The 23,288-nt window shown below is 29.9% G+C and overlaps 1 long non-coding RNA gene across 1 annotated transcript; it reads left to right on the top strand.

Annotated features, from left to right (window-relative positions):
• The first annotated feature begins 8,929 nt into the window (after window positions 1-8,929).
• LOC144549774 (uncharacterized) lies at window positions 8,930-9,747 on the top strand. Its single transcript, XR_013509818.1, has 2 exons — window positions 8,930-9,051; window positions 9,585-9,747. It is a non-coding gene; the product is annotated as an uncharacterized LOC144549774 (long non-coding RNA).
• Window positions 9,748-23,288: the final 13,541 nt, after the last annotated feature.

Genomic DNA, 23,288 nt, shown 5'->3' on the forward strand with positions numbered 1-23,288 from the left:
GAGTCGGGAGAATAAATAGACTAGACTTGGCGTATATATGTAACCCCTGCACTCAAATCAATCAAAAAAAAATCAAATCTCTATTTTTTTTGCCACTATCATATCTTTATTTCTAAACACTTTAATAGTTCAAAATTTAAAATTTAAAAGTCTAAATAAAACCGTTTGAATGTGATTATGTTATTTTCTCTATGTGTTCATAAAAAAATTTCACATTTCAATTTTATTTCAATGTAAATTGACAAATCAACGTCTCTAAATTATCCACATTAACACATTTTTTACTGTCATAATTTTTTTACATTGCATAGATAAAATGATGTAGATCATATCCAACGGTTTTATTTTGATTCTCAAGTTTTAGATTTGAGTTATTAAAATATTTAAAAATGAAGGCATAATGAAGACACAGAAAATGAAGACATTTGAACCCTCCTAAAAAAAATTCATTATGAATAATATAATCTGAACATTCTGAAAATATCACTAACTTATTTGAGTTCACTGTTGAGTAAATGATAAAAAAAATTAAAATTATATGATGCTTTATGATGAAAAGTACTTATTCATAATTTTCAGATTAATAGTAGAATTCTAATAGCTTCATTAAAAGAGAAATACAATTAAGATATAGATCAATCAAAATAAAAAATTACAGTGAATAATGTAAACTGAATATTCTGAAATCTGTTATGAATAAAATATTAATGTAGATGTTCATAACTCCCAATATTCATTCTCCACTATCCTCACTACTCCATGCACTACAATTGAAATTGATGGCCACTACTATTGAAATTTATTTCTCTATTTATTTAGATGATTTTTCATTTACAATTTGTAGCCTATAAATAGAGGCTTTGTAATATTGTATTGTACACACATATAAGAAATGTATGAATAAAGAAATTGTCATCTTTTCATCTCTATTTTGCTTATTCTTCTTTATGCTTGTTCATATTTATTTTATAACACGTTATCAGCACGAGAGCTCTACTAATTGAAGATTCGAGGTAATTTTAATAACTTTTATTTCAATTTCATTTATATAAATAATACTTCCTAGTAATTGCTAAATGAAATAAGTTATCAATTTTTTTTATATTTATTTTGAGATGTTTAGTATGATTCATAGAATTTTATATGAAGTGCATTTTTTAATTTAATCTTCTCGAAGAAGATTTAAAAGAAAAATCTTCTTGAAGAAGACTTATATGATGTATAAATATTGTATAGTGGTTCATATTTTTTTTCTTCAATAATTGAATCTTCTTGAAGAGAATTTCAAGAGATATTACGAAAATTCTCAATTTTATAAAATGCACCGAGCAATTGGCCCGAAGCCATTGTAGCCATTTTATCAACTTGAAGAAGATTTCAAAAGATATTAAGAAGATCTTCCTGAAGAAGATATAAAGAAAAATTATATGATGCGCAAATTTATCATGATGTTTATATATATTTTTTTCAATAATTTAATCTTCTTGAACAACTTAAAAGATATTCTAAGTTGATTTATTATCTCTTTATGGTTGAAGATATTATAATGAGTTGTTGGAGAAAATAATTCAATTTGTGCTGCTTCATTTCTTGAAGTAAATATAGCAATATATAATAATAAATTTGAAAAAAAAAAAACTTGTGGACGTGGACATACAAGAATGAGTTTATTATCATGGTGATTATTACAAAAATATATATTTCCACCTGAAGTGGAAAGATAATGAAGAAAATTTAAATATTGTGCAAAAATTAATGTAATGTTCATATTTTTTTTTAATAATTTAATCTTTCTGAAGAAGATTTATGTGGCGCAAAAAAATTAATATGAGAATATTTCAATATATCTTCTTGAAGAAGATTTCAATAAGATTTATATGATGTGGAATTTTTTGATGTACTCTTCCCGAAGAAGATTCAAGAAATATTTCGAGTTTATACATTATCTTTTACATTATATTATGTTAATGAAATGGCCCAAAGCCATATGAATATAAATTATATTAATGAAATTGGCATGAAGCTATTTTATCAATTTTATCAATTGACCTGAAGTTCAATTATAATAAATTATTGAAGCCACATGTCATGTTCTGGTTGAACAAAATAATAATTACACATGAAGTGAAAAATAATATGATGGACAAACTATTAGATATGGACGTGATAATGAAGAAAAAGCGCATCATTCCACTAGAAGTGGAAAAATAAATGAACAAAAAGAATTACCACTAGAAGTGGAGAAATAATTAGAAAGTGAAGAGAATGACAAATAAGAAAATTCATGCTATTATTAGTTATGTACCTGTCATACGCCAATGTACATGTAGTACACCAAAACATTATATTGAACTATTATGAACAAACTCAATTTAGTCAAATGATTTGACATTATTTGAATGATGAAAAATAGATACATAAAATAGGTGACATTTATGAAAAATTGAGCCCTCACTGTTTGAAAAAAAAAATATATAGTATATCAAACTTATACAAAATTATTTGAAAAGAGATGATTTATTTTCATAAATCATTTAATTTTCTATTAATACAATGCCCTAAAAGAAGCTTGTTCGTTTCTATTAATACAATGCTTAAAGAAGCTTATCTATTTCATTAGAGGTATTACATTATAAGGTGGAATTTTAATTTTTATCTTTTATGTTGTTATGAAAAATTGTAAGATAAAAATGAATAGTTGTTCATTCTTTATTTTATTTTGAAAAATGAATTAATAATTATTTATTATTTATATTGATTGTAGTGCATAAAAAAATGTAAATGTAAGATAAAATTTACTTATTTATGTTTTTTTTTAAATACTACTTAGTTTTATTCTTTTTATTATTGATTATTGTTGAAATGGTGTTTATTTATTTTTATAAAAAAAAATTTGATTGAAAGCTCCAGAAGAGTTATTTTGTTGTTACATGGAGGAATACAAATTTATATTGATGATGATATTCTTGTAAGTCTCAAATAAATTTGTTAAGTTTTAAGAATATCCGCTGAAATGGATATCATATCGAGACAACTAATGAAAACAAATATTGAATATATGAAAAACAATGCATATTTAAAATAAATTGCATATGTTTTTCTCTGACTTGTACTACACATATATTAGTGCAATTGAAACACATGTTATTGTAAACCAGAAGTTTACATACAAGAATATGTTTATAGTTTGGCATGACCGGTTGGACCATTCTGGATCAATAGTGATGCGAAAAATAATAGATAATTATTATGAACATTCATCAAAGAACTAGAAGATTCTTTAATCTGATGAATTTTTTATGTGTTGGTTTTATTTCTAGAACGTATACAATATGATATTTGTGGAACAATATATCCAACATGTGAACCATTTAAATATTTTATGATTTTAATTGATGCATCAATAAGATGGTCACATGTATGTTTATTATCAAATCACAACCTGGCGTTTGCGAGATTACTTGCTCAATTGATTTGATTAAAGAACATAATTTTATGATTATCCAATTATGAAAATACATCTAGAAAATGTGGAATTAATATTGAACATCCTGTAGATGTTCATATATAAAAAGAAGATATGATATTTTACATGCAATAAAACTAATTCGCATCATGCCAACTAGCTATTATAAAGCTTCCCCTTATAATTGATTTTTGGTCACATACCTAATATTTCCCATATAAGAATTTTTGAATATGTGATATATGTTCTAATTGCTCCACCACAATGCACTAAAATGTGATATAAAAAAAAAGTTGGGAATTTATATTGATTTTGAATCTCCATATATAATAGAGTATCTAGAACCATTGATGGGAGATTTATTCATGGCTAATTTTGCCGGTTGTGATTTTGATGAATAAAAATTTTCAACCTTAGGGGGAGAAAACTATCAGCTGGAAAAAAAAATATATTAGTATGAATTATCATTGTCTTATTTTGATCCTCGTACTAAAGAATGTGAACTAAATGTTCAAAAGATAATTCATTTGCAAAGGTTAGTGAATCAATTGCCAGACACATTCACAAATTCAAAGAACGTGACCAAATCAGATGTACCAGCTGCTAATGCCCCAATTAAAGTCGGTGTCCCTGTTGGACAGACTAATTATAACACGCATGAAGCGTGGAAAAGCAATCGGTTCCAAAGATTAAAAATATAAAAATCCTCGAAAAAGAAAAGGAGCAAAGAATGAAAATAGTCAAGTCGAGGATGTGATAATTTCAGATAAAACTCCAGAAGAGAATAAAATTATAAGTAATATTGGAGTTCTAGCAGAAACTCAGGTATCTGAAATTCATGAAAATAAAGAGATCTCGATAAATTATATCATGAATGAAATAAGATGGAACCGAGATGAAATTGATATCAATAATATTTTTGTATATAATATAGCGCTAAACATAATAAATATTGAGGATCATGACTAGAAGTCTATTAAAGAATGTCGACAAAAGAATGATTGGCCAAAATAGAAAGGTGCAATTGAGGTAGAGGTAAACTCTCTTGAAAAATGAGAAGTTTTTAAATGAATATTTATGAGAAAATAAAATGAGAAAGGTGAAATTTTGAGATATACTCATATGTGGTGGATGCAACAACTTTTTGATATATAATTAGCCTGGCAGTCCATGAAGGACTTAATTTGCACCTAATGGATATTGTTACAGCCTATTTAAAATGGCTCGCTTGATAATGATATTTATATGAAAATCTCTGAAAGATTTAAGATGCCTGAAGCATGTAATTTAGGTTCTCGAGAATATTATTCAGTTAAAATGAATAAATTTGTATATCGATTAAAGAAATATGGACGCATATGCTATAATCGTTTAAGTGAATATTTATTGAAATATGGATATAAGAATGATACCTGTCCATGTATTTTCATGAAAAAATATAGAAATGATTTTATTATAACTGCAGTTTATGTTGACGATCTAAGTATTATTGGAACTCCTGAAGAGCTTCCAACAGAATAAATTATTTAAATGAAGAATTTGAGATGAAAGATCTTGGAAGAACAAAGTTATGCATTGGATTGCAAATTGAACATTTAAAAATAATATTTTTATGCATCAAGAATATTATATTGCAAGAGTGCTGAAATAATTTTATATGGATAAATAACATTCATTAAGCAATCCGATGGTTGTAAGATCATTAGATGTGAATAAAGATCATTTAGACCTCGAGAAAATGATGAAGAACTATTTGGTCCTGAAGTACCATATCTTAGTGCAATATGAGCACTTATCTTGATAAGCATTCAATACATGATATATCATTTATAGTAAATTTATTAGCAAGATATAGTTCTTCTCTCACGTGAAGACATTGACATATAATTAAACATATATATCGCTACCTATGAGAAAATTTAGCAATACACAAAAGCAAGTCGAGTATGTGTTTGGTTAAGATCTGTGATTTAACACATTTGTCAGACATGTAGATTGTCTTTTAGAGAAATGATCCTGAAGATCATATATGAATATAATATTATATGTATTGCTCAATGAAAGGAATGATACATTAAAGGAGATAGAACAAAACATATTTCACCAAAATTCTTTTTCACATATTTTCTCCAAAAGAATAATGTTATTAATGTTTAGCAAATCCGTTCAAGTGAAAAATCCAGCAGATTTATTCACTAAGGCACTCCCTACTGCAATATTTAAAAAACTAGTTTGTAATATTGGAGTTCGCCGACTTAAAGATCTTGATTGATGCTGTCATGAGGGGGAGTTAATATGCACTATATTTTCCTTAACCATGATTTTTCCCACTGGGTTTTCCTGGTAAGGCTGTAGTTGCGTATTTAGAAGAATATTGTACTCTTTTCCTTTACTAGGTTTTTATCCCATAGGGTTTTTCCTAGTAAGGTTTTAATAATGTATATTCTTATGTAATGGACATCCAAGGGGGAGTGTTATGAATAAAATATTAATGTGGATGTCCATAACTCCCAATATTCATTCTCCACTATCCTCACTACTCCATGCACTACAATTGAAATTGATGGCCACTACTATTGAAATTTATTTCTCTATTTATTCAGATGATTTTTCATTTACAATTTGTAGCCTATAAATAGAGGCTTTGTAATATTGTATTGTACACACATATGAGAAATGTATGAATAAAGAGATTGTCATCTTTTCATCTCTATTTTGCTTATTCTTCTTTATGCTTGTTCATATTTATTTTATAACAAAATCATCACTAATTTGCATAATTTCAATATTAGTAAACTGATAACAACTAGCAATTAGATGATGCTTCAAGATGAAAAAAAAATTATCTATTCATAATTTTCAAATTAATATTACAATCCCAATTGCTTTATCGAAGGAGTAACAATCAGCAATTATACAATGTTATAAAATTGAATAGAATTGTATATTTATTTATAATTTTAAATTAATATTATTATTCCAATTGCTTCATTAAAAGAGTAAAAATTAAATTATTTCATTATTATTCCAATTCACTTGAAATATCAAAATTTGAAATTATGCAATTACAACTTTATGGGTGTAACCTGTGATTCAGCGTGAGAAAACTAAATTCAAATATGTCAGAAATTTTTATTTATACCATATTACAAAAAAAAAAACACACACACACACATTTTTTCTGGGGAATTCCATAAATACTAGGGCTGCTAATTCAATTTGCAGTCTCATTTTTAGAGGGCCGCAAATTGAATTGGAGGCCCCTCAAAAATTCAAAAGTACACTGTAATACTGATATTTAGGTCTCCAATTCAATCTGCGGTCCCCAAAAAATAGAGCTACGTATTGAATTGGCGGCCCTGATATTTATAAAAGAGAAAAGGTATCATCCCCCGACTTACAGTCCCCGGAAAATCCCCGTTAACCTTTTTCACGCGGTTTTAACTGTCTTTTCAACCGCTTTTAACGGTCCAAGATAAAACTTTCCCGATCTACTCTTTCCTGTTCTGGTTTCTCATATCCTCCCAATCGATCTTTCCCGTTCTCTTCTCTTCTCTCCTCCCAATCTCTTTTCAAATCTCTTTGCTCCTGGTGTCACCTCTGGACGTCCACTCAGCCACAGCCAAGCGGATCGATTTCATCTGTTGCTACCGCCGCCGCCGCCGCATCGTTGCCGTCGGTAAAGACGAACCTGTAGGAAAATCGCCGAAAAGTTGTACAGAAGGAAGATCGCCGTTGGTAAAAACGAATCTGATCTCCACGAATCCGATCCGAGATCAGATTTCACCGCCAAGGAACCGTTAACTCTGATCGAGGAAGTCAAAGGAATTCAAAGCAGTGGTTTGGTTCTTTTTCTCGCCTTGATTTGATTTTGTCATCTAGTTACAGAGATATATTCAATTTTAGCAAAAATAAAAGATTTTGTAACAAAAGCATGTATCAGATGGCCCAACCCCAATTTCTACTGGGTACTATCCACAGTGGATCAGGATGTTCAGTGATTGATTAATATTTAATTATGGTAAATAATTTTGTTACTAACAGTACTTTAGTCAGGCTTCAATAGTAATTTATTTAATTAACTAGCTGCTACCTTGTAAACATGATTAAAAATTCTAGTAAGGCTTGAGGTCAAATTACCTAGAGATTGGTACCAAACTGATCAGGTACGGTACCATTTGCTTATCCTTTTAACTCTTGTGAATAAAAGTTATAATTATCAAACCCAAGAAACACTAATAATCTAACTATTTTTTTCTTTATTCTCCTCATATTATCATGGTGGTTAATATTTGGTTTCATTGTCTTTAAGGAGTGTAATGGGGGTTGTATCTATTTTTAATCTTCTGAACTTGTCTCGATTTCGGTGGCCTAATAGTAAATTAAGAGAAGAGATACAATTTGCAGCATTTGAGCTTGTGTTATGGTTTTGAGATTTTGATCAAGGTGCTCATTCTCTTGCTTAGTATTAGCTCTTCACAAACTTATTTGAAAATAAATTCACAACTTCTGGCAATGGGTCATTAAATCATCAAGCTGGTCGAAAGTAGGTGTCGTTTTATCAAACATATAGGGATGGTATTGAAAGTTGGCTTTTGGATAATATTGAACTTTGCTTTTGTTAATGCATGTCTTGATGAAAAAATGATCTAAGAGAGATTTTAGGCATTTAATGTTAATCAACAAAAAACTAGGACTAAGAAGAAAAAATCACTCTTGTACCTACTTTGCAATCCTAATTATGTCACGAACTTTGCGATCCTAATTATTTTGAATTTCATCTTAAGTGGCATGTTATTTCCAGGTCTGTTTATACTGGTTCATTACAGGATTCTTGCATTAGATTTAGGGGATTCATCGCTAGTGTATATAGCATGGTTTTGGATTCAATTCACCACTAGGTAGTCTACTAGTGACAGGTCCTCTATGACAGAGGTCGGTTTGCATAGCTCCAGCAGGCTTAGTGCCTCTTCCTTGGCTATTGGAGAAACCTGACCAAATAATTATTGGAATATATAGAATCTGTTCTTGTGGAATATTCCTATGCAGATTCCAATTGATATTCAAATTGTTCTCTATATTCTAATGCTTTGGGATGAGATAAGTAGAAGAGCATACATGTACTTGATTGAACTAATCAATGTATTCAGACAGTTGAGTGGATATTTGATGAAACATAAAAGTTGTCAATTTAAAGTTAAGTATCCAATTTCTGTTTAGCTTTGCTTCTCTAACCAATGTTATTTCTCGTTAGTTATCCGATACCAGTACCAGATGGTTAATGCCTATTTGGTCAGTATTTGACTGGTACAGATCTGCTATCAGGCTTGACTTGCACAGTGCTGAGATTGATAAGTCCATGAAACTGTACTTTTCATGCCCAATATATTGCTATATAACTGCTCATTTTTTTCTTGATTGTCTGCTCTAAAATTCTAACATTTACCATTTTTTATTTTCTACTCAAGCTAAATGCAAATCGGGTTGTAGTTGAAACTCTACGTGGATTTGACCAATTTATGAATTTGGTGGTTGATAATTATGTTGAGCTTAATGGCAATGAAAATAATGACATTGGCATAGTGGTACGTCTTATTAATTTAATTTTTTCTTTGAGCTCATTTACTTTTTCTGTTTACCCCAGTGAAATACTCACCTTCTTGTACACCAAAACAAGGTCAAATCCGAACTAAAGTGAAGGGGATTGATTGGTCATTTATCTTTTTAATCTTCACTTAAGGGTCAACTTAAAAAACTTAATCTCTTGATTCTGGCAAAGTTTGATGTCTAAAGTTTTCATGAAAATAACAAGTTTGAAAGTTCGGACTACTTTCTAAGCAAAGGTTAAATGGTGATTGTTGGAGTAGTTGTTAACAAAGTAACTGTGTTAGTCTAAGGTGACTAGTAATAATTAATGCATAATATTGATAGTTATGGTGATTAAAATGGTTCACTATTATTATCAATTTAGCGAAACTAGGGAATTTTGTTTTAACTGAAGTGATACAGGTGTGTTGTGTTTTGCTTGTAATTAATATGACAATATTATGGTTTCAATCATTATCGCAAGTTACTGCACTGATTTGATATAAATCTATATAACTTAATTCTTCACCAGGTGATCAGAGGAAACAGGTGTGGTCATGATTGAAGCACTGGAACCGGTGAAGACGGCCTGAAGTCCAATTGTGCCTTTCATCTTTAATTAACTTTCCACATAGTGTTGTATTTCATATGCCTTTTCTAGTTTCAGTGAATGTACTTGTTTCTGTTTGAGTATTTAGATCTATAAAACTGTCTACAGATTAGTCATGTGATAAGGTTTACATTATTCAAAACAATTGAAAGTAGCATCTAGATGCAAATTTAAAAAAAATAAAATTTGAAACTTTTTTTTTACAGTATTCAACAAAATTATCTATAGAGTAATGTGATCAAGTTTACAAAATTCAAAACAATTGAAAGTAACATTTAGATGTAAATTTAAAAAAATAAAATTTGAATTTTTTGTATAGGTTTACAAGATTCAACGAAACTATTTATAGAGTTATGTGATAAGGTTTACAGAATTCAAAATAATTGGAAGTAGCACTTAGAAAGAGATTTGAAAAAAAAAATGCAAAAAAAGTTAAAATAAAAATTGAATTTTTTTTTACATATATCTGTTTACAAAATTTGAAAATTTTAAAAAATAAAATTTTGAAAAAAAAATTAAAATTTGAATTTGTTTACTGATTTACAGTATTCAGCGAAACTGTCTACAGAGTTATGTGATTAAGTTTATAAAATTCAAAACAATTGAAAATATCATTTAGATGTAAATTTAAAAAAAATTAAAATTTGAATTTTATTTTTACCGATTTACAGGATTAAACGAAACTATTTACAGAGTTATGTGATAAGGTTTACAGAATTTAAAAAAATTAGCAGTAGTATCTAGAAGGAGATTTCAAAAAAAAAATTCGAATTCTTTTTTACATTTAAAAAAATAAAATTTGAAAAATAAAATAAAATATTGAAAAAATTTAAAAATAAATTTTTTTTTTACCGGTTTATAGGATTAAACGAAACTATTTACAGAGTTATGTAGTAAGGTTTACATAATTTAAAATAATTAAAAGTAGTATCTAGAAGGAGATTTGACAAAAAATAAATTTTTAAAAAAATTCGAAAAAAAATTTTGGAAAAAAATTTTGTTTACAGGATTTAGTATTGAAGTTTACCGAATTTGCTCCATTAGTTTACATGATCTTTGAAAATATCTGGAGGATTTTTGAAGGACTGGAGTTGGGAGATCTTTGAAAGGTAACGTCCCCCGGGCTACAGTCCTCCGAAAATCCCCGTGTATAAAAGCCTTCCCTTTTTAGCTTAATTCTGACGCACTTTCAACTGTCATAATTTCAAGTATAATATGTATGTTCACAAAATAATATGTGTATGTTTACAAGATAATATGTGTATGTTTACAGTATAATATGTGTATGTTGACAGGATACTATGTGTATGTTCACAGGATACTATGTGTATGTTTACAGGATAATATGTGTATGTTCACAGGATAATATGTGTATGTTTACATGATACTATGTTTATGTTCACAGGATAATATGTGTATGTTCACAGGATAATATGTGCATGTTCAAAAATTTAAAAATTTAAATTTTTTTTACCGGTTTATAGGATTAAACGAAACTATTTACAGAGTTATGTAGTAAGGTTAACATAATTCAAAATAATTAAAAGTAGTATCAAGAAGGAGACAAAAAAATTTGAAAAAAAATTTTGAAAAAAAATTTTGAAAAAGATTTTTGAAAAAAAATTCCGAATAAAAATTTCGAAAATAAATTTTGGAAAATAAAAATTCTGAATAAAAAGTTCGAAAATAAAGTTTTGAAAAAAAAAATTTGAAAAAACAAATTTGAAAAAAAAATTGAAAAAAGAATTTGAAAAAAGAATTTGAAAAAAAAAATCGAATATTTTTTACATATTTTTGTTTACAAAGTTTTAATGTAGTCATGGTTAGTTTTTAGTTTTGAAAAGATGTCAGAGATCTTCTAGATGTGGTCCTGGTCAAAGGTTTAAAAGTGGTCCCAGTCAAAGTAGTTAAAGTGGTTAAAGTGGTGGTTTAAGTGGTGGTTAAAGTGGAAGTTATTGGGGACCACACATAATTGAAAGTTTTATGTTAACAGGATTTGTTGAATTAGTTTACAGAATTTAATATTGATGTTTACAGGATTTAGTATTGATGTTTACAGAATTAGTGCGGGGATTTTTGGGGGATTGGAGTTGGGGGACTGTTAGCTGCTTTCTTTATAAAATTTCTGAATTTCAGAGATGTTTTAGTTTATTCTTCTGAAAATGGTATTAATTTAAACTTTCGGCAAATAGACAGCTGAAATAATCAAACTGTTATTTGAACCATAAATTAATTTATAGTAATAAAAAGTCGACGTCTAGATCCAATCTAGATTTCCGCGAGTAAGAAGAAGTCATGGCACCGGTCTATGAAGCACGAACTGTGAGCACCAATAAGCTGCCCGCACCGTCACGGGCAGCCCAGACATATAGAGTGCCGTGACGCAAGTTCTGTACAGAAGTAAATCGCAATCGCCAATTTCGATGTGTACTTTTTCTTCCTTTCTTTGATGGCGACACGTGGAGGCCAGCTTAGGCGTGTTGCCACGTGCCCCCACCGAATTGGAGGCATGTGAAATGTTCGGCTCCTTAAAATAAGTGCTATCATAATCATGCCCTTTCTTTTTTCTTTCTTTCTTTAAGACAACAAGTTAGTAGTTTGAAAGAAACTTCGATTTTGTTTCTCATTAATTAAATTGATAAGCTTTGTTTGGTTGGGATAATAACTTTTCAACTATAGAATTTTCCGCGTGACGCGTGGCATCTGATGCACATGTACTTTTTTTCTTTAATATATATATGCAGCATAGGTTTGCATAATTTCATACTTATGATAGAAAACAAGAAAAAATACAAATAGGTATCCTTCCTTCTACACAACCCTTCTAAATATCAATAATTTAAATGATAATATTTGAGAGCATTAAATACAGCTGTTGGGGATATATTTTTCCGGATTTAATTTTTATTTATTATCTTTTATGCTATTCGGAAATATAAATATAAGTTTATATTAGACATTTTGTATTATATTAAAACTGCATTTCATCCTCTAATTTTCTTTCAACTAAAAGAAATAATGCAAAATAAAATAAAGTGTGATTTTCAAAATTCTCATAATGTCAATAACTCAATATTAATCGATCTTTTTTTTCCAAATACACCATTTAAGAGAATTATTTATATATAATATAAACTTTTCAGCAAATAAAAATTTTGAAAACTAAATTAAGTTAATTGTATATTAGTTAAATTTTTTATAATTAAATAAAATAAGTCAAGACCAATTCTGAATTATTTTGGCATTCAATGTGACTTGAGTTGTGGTTGTCTAAAGAGTTAAATATGTCTTCATATATAGAGTTAATTGTATATCCATTTTTAAAATTTGACATCGAGCGACTCATAGCATGGTTGTGGATTAGGTCTCTACTGAAAACAAGTAGCAGTCGAAATTTCTACGTCGCATATGTTTCGAAGGGAAAAAGAAATCCATTTTTTCATGGAATAATAAAATGGAAAAATGAGCTAATAAGAATGAACATGTATATAAGAAGAAAAAAAAAACAATGCTTTACTCAAAAGAAAATGAAACCCTATACTGTCCACTCAAAACGACAAGTAAGATTGAATGAACAGTAAAGAAGTTACTCGTGCTTGATTATTACATGTACTGTAAATAATTGTTAGAAATTATTTCACATAGAGCAATTTTTTAAAGTAATGATTATTTCTTAATAAAAAATATTATTTTTAATAACGTAAATCAATGTATCAGGTATCATTCAACAACAAAAATCTCTGCAAGGGTTTACAAGTAATGTGAAATGCAAAATGTTTTATTTCTTACTTAAGAAACTGAAAAATTGAAGTTTGCAGGGGCATCTTTGCATAGATTTCAATCATGAATGTAAACGCCAACTTGTGTCGACGTGTCGTATTTTTATAGACCTATCTCTAGCCATAGATAAGATCTTTCAAGAATATAAAAAAGTTGATTTTGATAATATAATCCAGCTTCAGATAACTATGAAAGAGACTACACGGATGTCACTGTTAACCTCTGAGCGAGTCATGTGGGAATCATGTGGGAACCACAACCCGAAAGAGACTACACGGATGTCGCACTGAAATCGACACAGAATACCTATGAAAGAAAAAGTGTAATTATTGGCTGCTTAACAAGGAATTATCATAATAGTAGCTTAATTGACATTTTCTTTATTGGTAATGTTGTCGGGACAGGGAACTTAGACCAAGGAGAGAGAAGTCGGTTATTGTCACAGGTACTCAGGTAGGCAGCAGACAGAGGTCGGTCAATTGAAATTCTGACGCGTGGCGCTGCTTGCGTGTCTTCAATGTCAGATTCTTTTTCAAGGCACCACCTAGAGTTTGGTAAATACCCCCGGGGACCCAACCCGGACCGGTCCGCCCGTGCCCGTGCCCGGACCGGACCGTGCCCGTGCCACGGGTATGCACGGGTACACGGGCACACGGGCACGGGTATTAAACGGGCCGGACCCGGTTTTTTCGAAAAATGCCCGTGAGAACCCGGACCCCCGTACCCGTAACCCGTACCCGTAACCCGTACCCGTGACGCCCGTGCCCGTGAGACCGTGCGCCCGTGCCCGTGAGCCCGTGGCAGAATTTTTTTTTTTTTTTTTTTGGGTCTAAATTTCGAAATTTGAACTCAAATTCTCCCCCCATTCCTCCCATGCCCCACATCCCCACTTTCTACCCGGACCCCTACCCATTTTTTTTTTTCAGTTTTTTTTTTTTTTTTTTTTTTTCAAAATTCAAATTTTAATCCCTCCAAACAAAATTCTATAAATATACACTCATTCCTTACAAATTTTCACATCTCTCTCAATATTTTCATCCCTCATTCTCTCAATCTCAATCTCAATATTTTTATTATTCTCCAATTTTAATTTTATTGTTAAAAAAAATAGTTGTTAATTTAACAAATACGCAAACACAAACACGCAAACGGAAAGGGAATTACGAAGGTATTCTCGAAGATTTTTCCACGAAATTAAAAAGGTAACATTAACTTTTGTTAGATTACATTTTGTTAGATTAAATTTTGCTAGATTAAATTTTGTTAGATTGAAATATTGAATGTTAGATTTATTTTTGTAGAAAAAAGTTAGAATTTAAATTGAATGTTAGATTTAGTTTATGTTAGATTTATTGAATGTTAAGTAATTAGATTTGTTATATTTATTGAATGTTAGATTTATTAAATTTGTTAAGTAATTAGATTTATAAGATTTATTTTATGTTAGATTTGTTAGGTTTATTTAGTTTATATTAGATTTGTTAGATGTGTAGTAATTATATTTGTTTTGAATATGTGATGTTAGATTTTATTTTTGAAATTCGGATTTATTTTTAATAGGTTAATAAAAGATGTTAGATTTATTTTGTTGAATATGTGAAGTAATTAGATTTGTTTTGAATAGGTTAGATTTTATTTTTGAAATTCGGATTTATTTTTAATAGGTTAAATAAAGATGTTAGATTTGTTTTTTTGAATATGTGAAGTAATTACACTTGTTTTGAATAGGTTATATTTTATATTTTGAAATTCGAATTTATTTTTAATAGGTTAAATAAAGATGTTAGATTTATTTTTTTGAATATATGAAGTAATTTGATTTGTTTTGAATAGGTTAGATTTTATTTTTGAAATTCGGATTTATTTTTAATAGGTTAATAAAAGATGTTAGATTTATTTTGTTGAATATGTGAAGTAATTAGATTTGTTTTGAATAGGTTAGATTTTATTTTTGAAATTCGGATTTATTTTTAATAGGTTAAATAAAGATGTTAGATTTGTTTTTTTTGAATATGTGAAGTAATTACACTTGTTTTGAATAGGTTATATTTTATATTTTGAAATTCGGATTTATTTTTAATAGGTTAAATAAAGAAGTTAGATTTGTTTTTTTGAATATGTGAAGTAATTACACTTGTTTTGAATAGGTTATATTTTATATTTTGAAATTCGGATTTATTTTTAATAGGTTAAATAAAGATGTTAGATTTATTTTTTTGAATATGTGAAGTAATTTGATTTGTTTTGAATAGGTTAGATTTTATTTTTGAAATTCGGATTTATTTTTAATAGGTTAAATAAAGATGTTAGATTTTTTTTTTTAATATGTGAAGTAATTAGACTTGTTTTGAATAGGTTATATTTTATATTTTGAAATTCGGATTTATTTTTAAACGTGACCGTGGCTACCCGTGCCCGTGCCCGGGTTTTGCCACCACCTCCTCGTTAGCTAACTTTGATTCTCTACCTCGGTTGCTATGTGTTATTTGTACAACGAGTCACTATTACTTTAATATCATGTGTCATATTTGACGAAAAAAAGGATCGTAGCTTGTGGCTCCCATGAGATCGGCTCAGAAAAAAATTGTAATTAATTCGTTCGATTTTGGCTTGGTTTGTCAGTGACAAGTTTAAGTTTGATCTAGTTTGAATCGTTACTTAGCTCGTTGTAAGAAAAAATTAAGTTATTTTTTTGACTTTTTCAAGCGTCTATTGTGAAAAATTGAAATTTGTTGTAAGAAGATAAATTTATTTTTTGGCTCGTGTCCTGTGTGTGGCTCCTAACACTAAATTAATAAAAAAAATTGATATATGTGTGAACAACAGGCTCAGTCTAGCGCGTGATTGGCTCAAATTAACTCGTTCTGATGTCAGCTGAGTTCAAACTTTATTTAACTCTACTCAAATCGGCTCGTTGACAACCGTAATATCATCATATTTTAAATATTATTAATAACTAATAGATAAAGAAAATTGTCCATGAAAAAATAATAATCCCATATGAATTAATATTAGGTATAATATAATTTTTTTATGGTTTGATCAGCAACACGTTTTTTTCACAAAAACTTCCCCTCAAAATTTTAGTTACCTTCATCACATAACCCGCAACACACGTTTAACAACGAACCCTATTACCGAAATTGATATAATATCTATTATCCCAAAGATGAAAGAGATACGCGAGTTATTGAAGGCGGTACGCATCCGGAAATCGCACAGGTGAGTCAGGTGACACAGGTGACAGGTTACCTTTTTGAAATTACAAAGAAACAGTGAATGTTATTCGTAACCACCGCAATTAAGGTGAAAGGCACCTTTTCTGCCCTCTAATCTCGGGCCACATTTTTGTCGCCTCATGATGTCTGGCATGAATGAACACAATACGATCAATTATACTTGCGAACTTCTTAACTTATTTATTTAAGAAAACGAAAAGATAAAACATATTAACATTGCTATTTTAACTGTGAATTTAGAGTGGAAAAAATGCGTCGTGTCGTACTGTATTGTGACTAATATGATGTGAATTTGATCTCGTGATGTGTCGTGTCGTGTTGTAATCAAGTTAATTTTTCATGTATCGTACTGTGTTGTGATTCAAATGTCAAGGGATGATCACAACACACAAATGATCATACCACGTAAGTCACACCGTGTCTAAATATGTCATGACCAAACGTGTCTCGCGTGACCATTTGATTTAAGTTAGTTTATTCAAGATTCACAATTTGATCATTATCTAATGGTCATAATTACACGTGACTTGCGTGACCACGCGTCGTGTTATGATTATATTTTTCACATGACGTGATGTGTCACATCAAACTTTCAAAAGATGATCACGGCACACGAATGATCACAACACGGAACACGCGAATCACGGCACATAGCCAACACGCGTGCCGTAATCTTGCTGTTTTGTGACGGAGACGGCTCGCGGTGCCATTTTTCTCACTCCATGTGTATTGCATGTAACAATAAATTAAAATAAATAAAATACTTGTGTATTGTATGAAGCTAAAATAGTGTTGAAAGGAGGAAAAGAAAACAATAACTTACTGACGCAAGTTATTTGCTCCACAACCGAAATTTTTGACTAGAAGTGAGAAAGAACAGAGGTGAGTTACGTACCAACGTGTATTATTTTGACGATTTTATTTAACTCCAAATTATAAGTGTAGTGGAGGTAATCTCTTCCGTGTGTCTTCTTCATTGTCGTTCTTTTTCATTATATATGCGATTGCGGAGAAACCCTTAATTGTTTGTTGTACATTTTATTTTTTGAATTTTAAATTAGTTTGTCAAAGATTAATTTTGTCCATCTTTTTTGTATTAACAAAAATATTGCCAATTTTTAATACTCTCAATTAAAACAAAAATTGCAAAAAATGCTCTCAGATTTTTTTTTTTTTAAACTGTCCCAATTGCTAAGTAACTTGACGGTTCTCTTTAAAAATAAATTGCCAGGTCAACTGACGGTTTATCGTTGCACGTACATAACCACCAAATTACCTTGCAGTTTGCTACAATAATATACAGTTTTTTAAAATATGTTTAGCACATATAGAATGAACATTTTATATATAGACACTAACAATAATTTGATCTTACTGTTTTTATAATTTTGTCGCGGACAGAACTCATTTGCATTGTTTCTCAAGTAAACTAAATCCAAAAACTCACTCAAAATCACACAAACATTTATGTATGGTCTTCATAAAGAGTACATCATGCAGCTTCATATATTTTCATAAACTTAACCAACATATTCCCAATTTATTACCTTCCATGTATTCTTTAGATAGTCTGCCTTCAAATTTTTGTATTAAACACAAACGAAAGAGTTAAAAATAAATTAAACCAAAAATTTCAAGTTAACATTCGTATTATTTACCTGAGGGTAATGTGTATGCTCCCACACAGAGGCGGAGCTAGATTTTTGAGTTATGGAGATCAAATATAAATGGAGGCTAGTTATTTAAAATTTTCATGCTGCAAATGTGGATAAATATTATCGTATCTACAACATTTTATCACTAGTGAATATTCTCAAAAAATGTATCTAATTATCTAGACTTGATCAAATTTAAAACATTGTTAGATAACCACACATGATCCTAAAATGGGTTTCCTTTTGTTAGCATGAATAATTGACTATGTATTCATTCATGCATATAAACTGAAAATGTTGTTGAAGTCATGACAATTAAATTAGTTTAAGGCAGTCTGTTAATTTGTCAGTCAATGATCTAGTTTTTTTTTTTTTTTAATTAAAAATTAGTGACAAGTAAGCACAACAGTATTTAATTTATGTCATAATCATACTAAAAAAATATCGCTAGTCATGGTCGTGACACATCATGTGTCTTGCTAAAAGGGATAAGATATAGAATGAATGAAGCCACGTTGCAAGAATCGTTATCAGCCGAAAGTTCGTTACAATAATCGTTGTGCTTTCAAAGGGGGTAAAGATTTTAACAGAGTAATTTTGGCTTCATGCAGCGCAAAATTGTATGCATTGCTGTTTTAATTCTATTGTCCGTGCGTTGTATTAAGCAAAATTGCTCTGTTAAAATCTTTACCATTCAAAGGCACAAAACAGTGAAACGGAAAAGCAAGTTGAAAATTACTCACAAGGCATTTATTTCGTAGAGGAAAAGAAATATTGAAAGCGAAATGGGAAGTGCTTCCGTTTCTATTTTTTAATGGTCATCATGTCTAATTTGTTGCAGTAATGTGATAATTTCTCAGCTCAATGATTGTGATGGAGTGGTGGTTGCTATCAGTATTTTAAAATGTGTACTGCTTATTCATATATGCTGATTTATAAATATCTTTTGTTGCTAAGCTTTAAACAAAAAATAATATCTTTTGTATATAATTTCCTATGTATGTTTTTTCACAAAATATGTAGGCACATGCATGTGTGATTTTAAATTGTTAGATAACGGTTTTTTGTTTTTAAATAGAATTAAATTTAATATTTTTTTTAATGAAATAAGCATTATTGATTTGGATTCTACAAAAAACGAGTCCACACAAAGAGGTTTGCTCTACCGATCTGTTGGATCGATGGAGCCATATTATGACCCATCTATACAATCTGCTAACATAAATTAACAGTAAATAGCTCCACCGATCTTGCGGATCAGTGGAGCAAACATGTTTGTGCCTTCACCGATTCTGTGGATCGGTGGAAGTGTTTTTTATAAAAATCAAATTAATAGTGCTTATTCTGTTAAAATATTTAAAATTTATTCTATTTAAAACAAAAAAATCTTAGATAACTATACAGTTAATTGTATTGCCACTTATATGTGACTGCAAACTATAAATTAAATTAAAAGTTTGTATTAAGCAATCTCAAAAGACCAAGATTGAGCTTATTAATTTTTCAGCATCAATACATTAATTGTTTGGGGAACAAGATTAATGATAAAATTCCTCATTTAGAATTTATATTTCAAACTAAGTTTTTTAAGTGGAGGAAAAAGTTCACAATTCCTCGTCTATTATATCCACTTCATTTTTTTAAACATAAATAATTAGATTCCAAAATACCAATGCCAAAATTACAATAACGAGGATAAGAAATTACCAAAAAATTGATGAATATTGTAGAAGCTCATTATACGGTGACACAAGCTTGAAAACTAAATAATAATCATAGAGTAAATATGTTTGGTTGCAAAAAAAAATAGTTAAAATAGCTAAATCAAGAATAACAACTGTTTTTTTTATTAAAATAGTTAAATATCAAAATTCTTATTCTAATAAGATAAAAAGTTTGAATTTTCTATTCTAAGTATTTTAATTCAACCAAATACCGAATAGTTTAATTCTAAAATTAGCTTATTCTCAACCCAACAAAACACACCCATAATATCTGAAGTCAAATCAGTGTTTTAATATTCGGTTTATATGCGGTATGCAGAAAGTCACCGCATACCGCATATGCAGTATGTGACCGCATATGCGGACTTATATATGCAGATTTTAAATGAGAATTCATATATATATAAATAAGTATACAATAATATGTGGTATAAACCACTGTTAATATACTATAAACTGGTATTTTTATCACCATTAATATACTCTAAACCGGTAATATGTGTTATAAATCACTGTTAATATACTCTAAACCGGTATTTTTATCACTGTTAATACACTCTAAATCAGTATTTTTATCACTGTTAATACACTTTAAACCGATATATGCTCCAAACCGCATATTCGGACCGAATATAAATTTTCTATTTGAATGGCAACCGACTAAAAATATTTAATCTAATATTCTAGATCAAATATTACGGCACTGAGTTAGATGGAAAAATGTCAAATACAGAAAAAAGCGCAAGCTAAGTTGGACGGTCTAGAAGCAGACAGATACGCATGGGGATTTTTTTTTGGGCAAGATGCCACCATGTGTAATCATCAGTCTAGATGAATTACTCAAGCATACCATAATTTTGGTGAATATTATAGATTTTATAATTAAATCTGGATATAATTCTTTTAACAACTCTTTTTTTTTTAATCTCCCTCTCTTTATCTTCTCCTCATCATCTCCACACGCACTTCGGTTGTTTATCCATCTTTTTCTCCTCTCTTTTTGAAAAGCATTTGGTTGTTTGATGCTCTGCACATTTTTTCTTCTGTGATAATAATGATGTTGAGCTGAAAACAATATTGGGCCCGGTCCATTAAGGCAATTCATTTCCGTATATCACACGGACAGAGAGAGTGTGTGTTACTGAGAGTTCTAATCTCTCGTATCTTCTTTGATTTAGTTAATTTGTGCTGTGTGCTCTTATGATTTTTTTTTGAAAGAGTTTTTATATAAAATCTTATGTCTTCTCTTATTTTTTGTACTTGTTTGTTGTCTTAGTTTTTTGCGTGACTCTCTATTTCTCTATTTATTTGAGTATAAGCTATTTGAGAAAATTACCATGATTTGCGTGGTACAACCTTGTTATTTATCTCTCATTCCCAGCGTATGAAGACTCCGACTGCTCACTGCTCACTGCTCACAACTCTATTTGTCGGAAGGAAGAAGAAATATATATGTACATGCTAAAAAAAAATAAAATCAACCTTTTAGAATTTGTGTATTGTGCTCCTCATTTCCACCCATATTCCATCTTATTCATACTGGATTTGATTTTTTTGTTCCTTGATTTGATTTGGATTGCTACAAAATTTGCTTGTTTATTACTCTAATTCTCAAATTTACCTCTATTATAAAATTGTGCATTGGGTTTAATTTCCTTGTGTTCAATGAGCTTGAGAACATTCAGTATTATGATTGTAAGTTGTGACCATGTCTCAGAACACTAGTCAGGTACTGTAAAAAATCAGTACCAGTACCGAGTAATTTGCTCAAGCCTACTAAACGTGTCACTGTCTCAATGATTATATCTGCCCGCTCCCCTCTTTGTATGCTACAAGAATAGCTCCTGTAAGCTCTGATTAGGATCGAATTAAATCGATCGAACGAAAGACAGACGAGAAGTAATATTTGAATAGTTGTTTGAGTTCAGAAAGAACGAAAAGGTGATAAGGAAAGAAGATAAATTCTCTCTATTGATACTATTTCATTCATAATTGGTTCCATAGTTACATTCGTCTTATATAGGCGATCCAAACAAAACAAGAATTACTAAAAACAGTAAAGAAATGACTACTAGTGTATCTCCGCTCGCCATGTCTGCTGCCACATCCCTGAACAAGGCTGAGCTGGCCTAACTAACTGAATTACCTAAGTGGGTTCATTGGGTCCGGTATAGTCGGTTTTGAACCGAACCGAATTAGTTTGGATCAAACAGTTCGGTTTTTTCAGTTTAATGGTTCAGTTCGGTTTGCTTTTTAAAACTAAATTATAATTTCAGTTTGGTTTCGTTTGAAAATTTTCAAAACCAAAATAAATGAACCGACCGAACTTTTATATATTATTTAGTCCGAACTGTTTCAATTTATTTCTTAATCAATTGCTTTAAACACTTCGGTTTATTTCTTAATATACTTCGGTTTATTATAAATCAATTATAAAAAGATTAATATATTTCGGTTTGAACCGAACAATAAAACTTTAGTTCGGTTCGGTTCGGTTCTATTTTTGAAACCAAATTATAACTTTGATTTGCCCATTTCGGTTGATTTTCAACCGAACCGAACCAATGAACACCCCTGGAATTACTGAACTGAAGAGAAAGGGGAGTAGTACAATTGGCTAGGAGAAAATTCTAGAGTTGTTGTACCCAAAGGTCGAGAGTTCGATTTCTCCTCACGAATTGGCAGCTTCTCCGAAGGTTTTAAAAAAAAAAGAATGCTTCGCTTCTGATCAGACAGAGCCCTCTGGTCACGACTACGTCTTCTAACGGCTCCAGATTGATGTTTAAATGACGGGGCCCGCTCGCAGGCTCCGCTATGTTTAATATTTTCTTCCCGAGCACTCTGACTGACAGCCTTGCACGCGTCTCCTTCTTCCTTCTCCTTTATTCCTCCAACGTCTCTCCCAAAGTTGGATTCAATAATCCATTGCATAGTAGGTACCGGACTGGTGCAAATCAGTCATAGGTGTCATGATCATTTTAGGCATATAGTTTTTCAGTTATGTATTACTTTTTTCTGTTTTGGTCCAAGTAATTTTAGAAGCTTGCTTTACTCAAAAAAAAATTTTAGAAGCTTGCATTTTTGTTCCTAAATGTTATACATTATAACTTTTAATTGAACCTTAATTAGTCACTTAATCTGGAAAACCTGTTATGAGTCATTTTAGGCATATAGTTTTCTAAAGAAAATGTGATTTGATTAGATAAATAATATTGACCACATTATCTA

This window comes from Carex rostrata, chromosome 2 (assembly GCF_964058835.1).
Source record: "Carex rostrata chromosome 2, lpCarRost1.2, whole genome shotgun sequence".
NCBI classification, from domain to species: Eukaryota; Viridiplantae; Streptophyta; class Magnoliopsida; order Poales; family Cyperaceae; genus Carex; species Carex rostrata.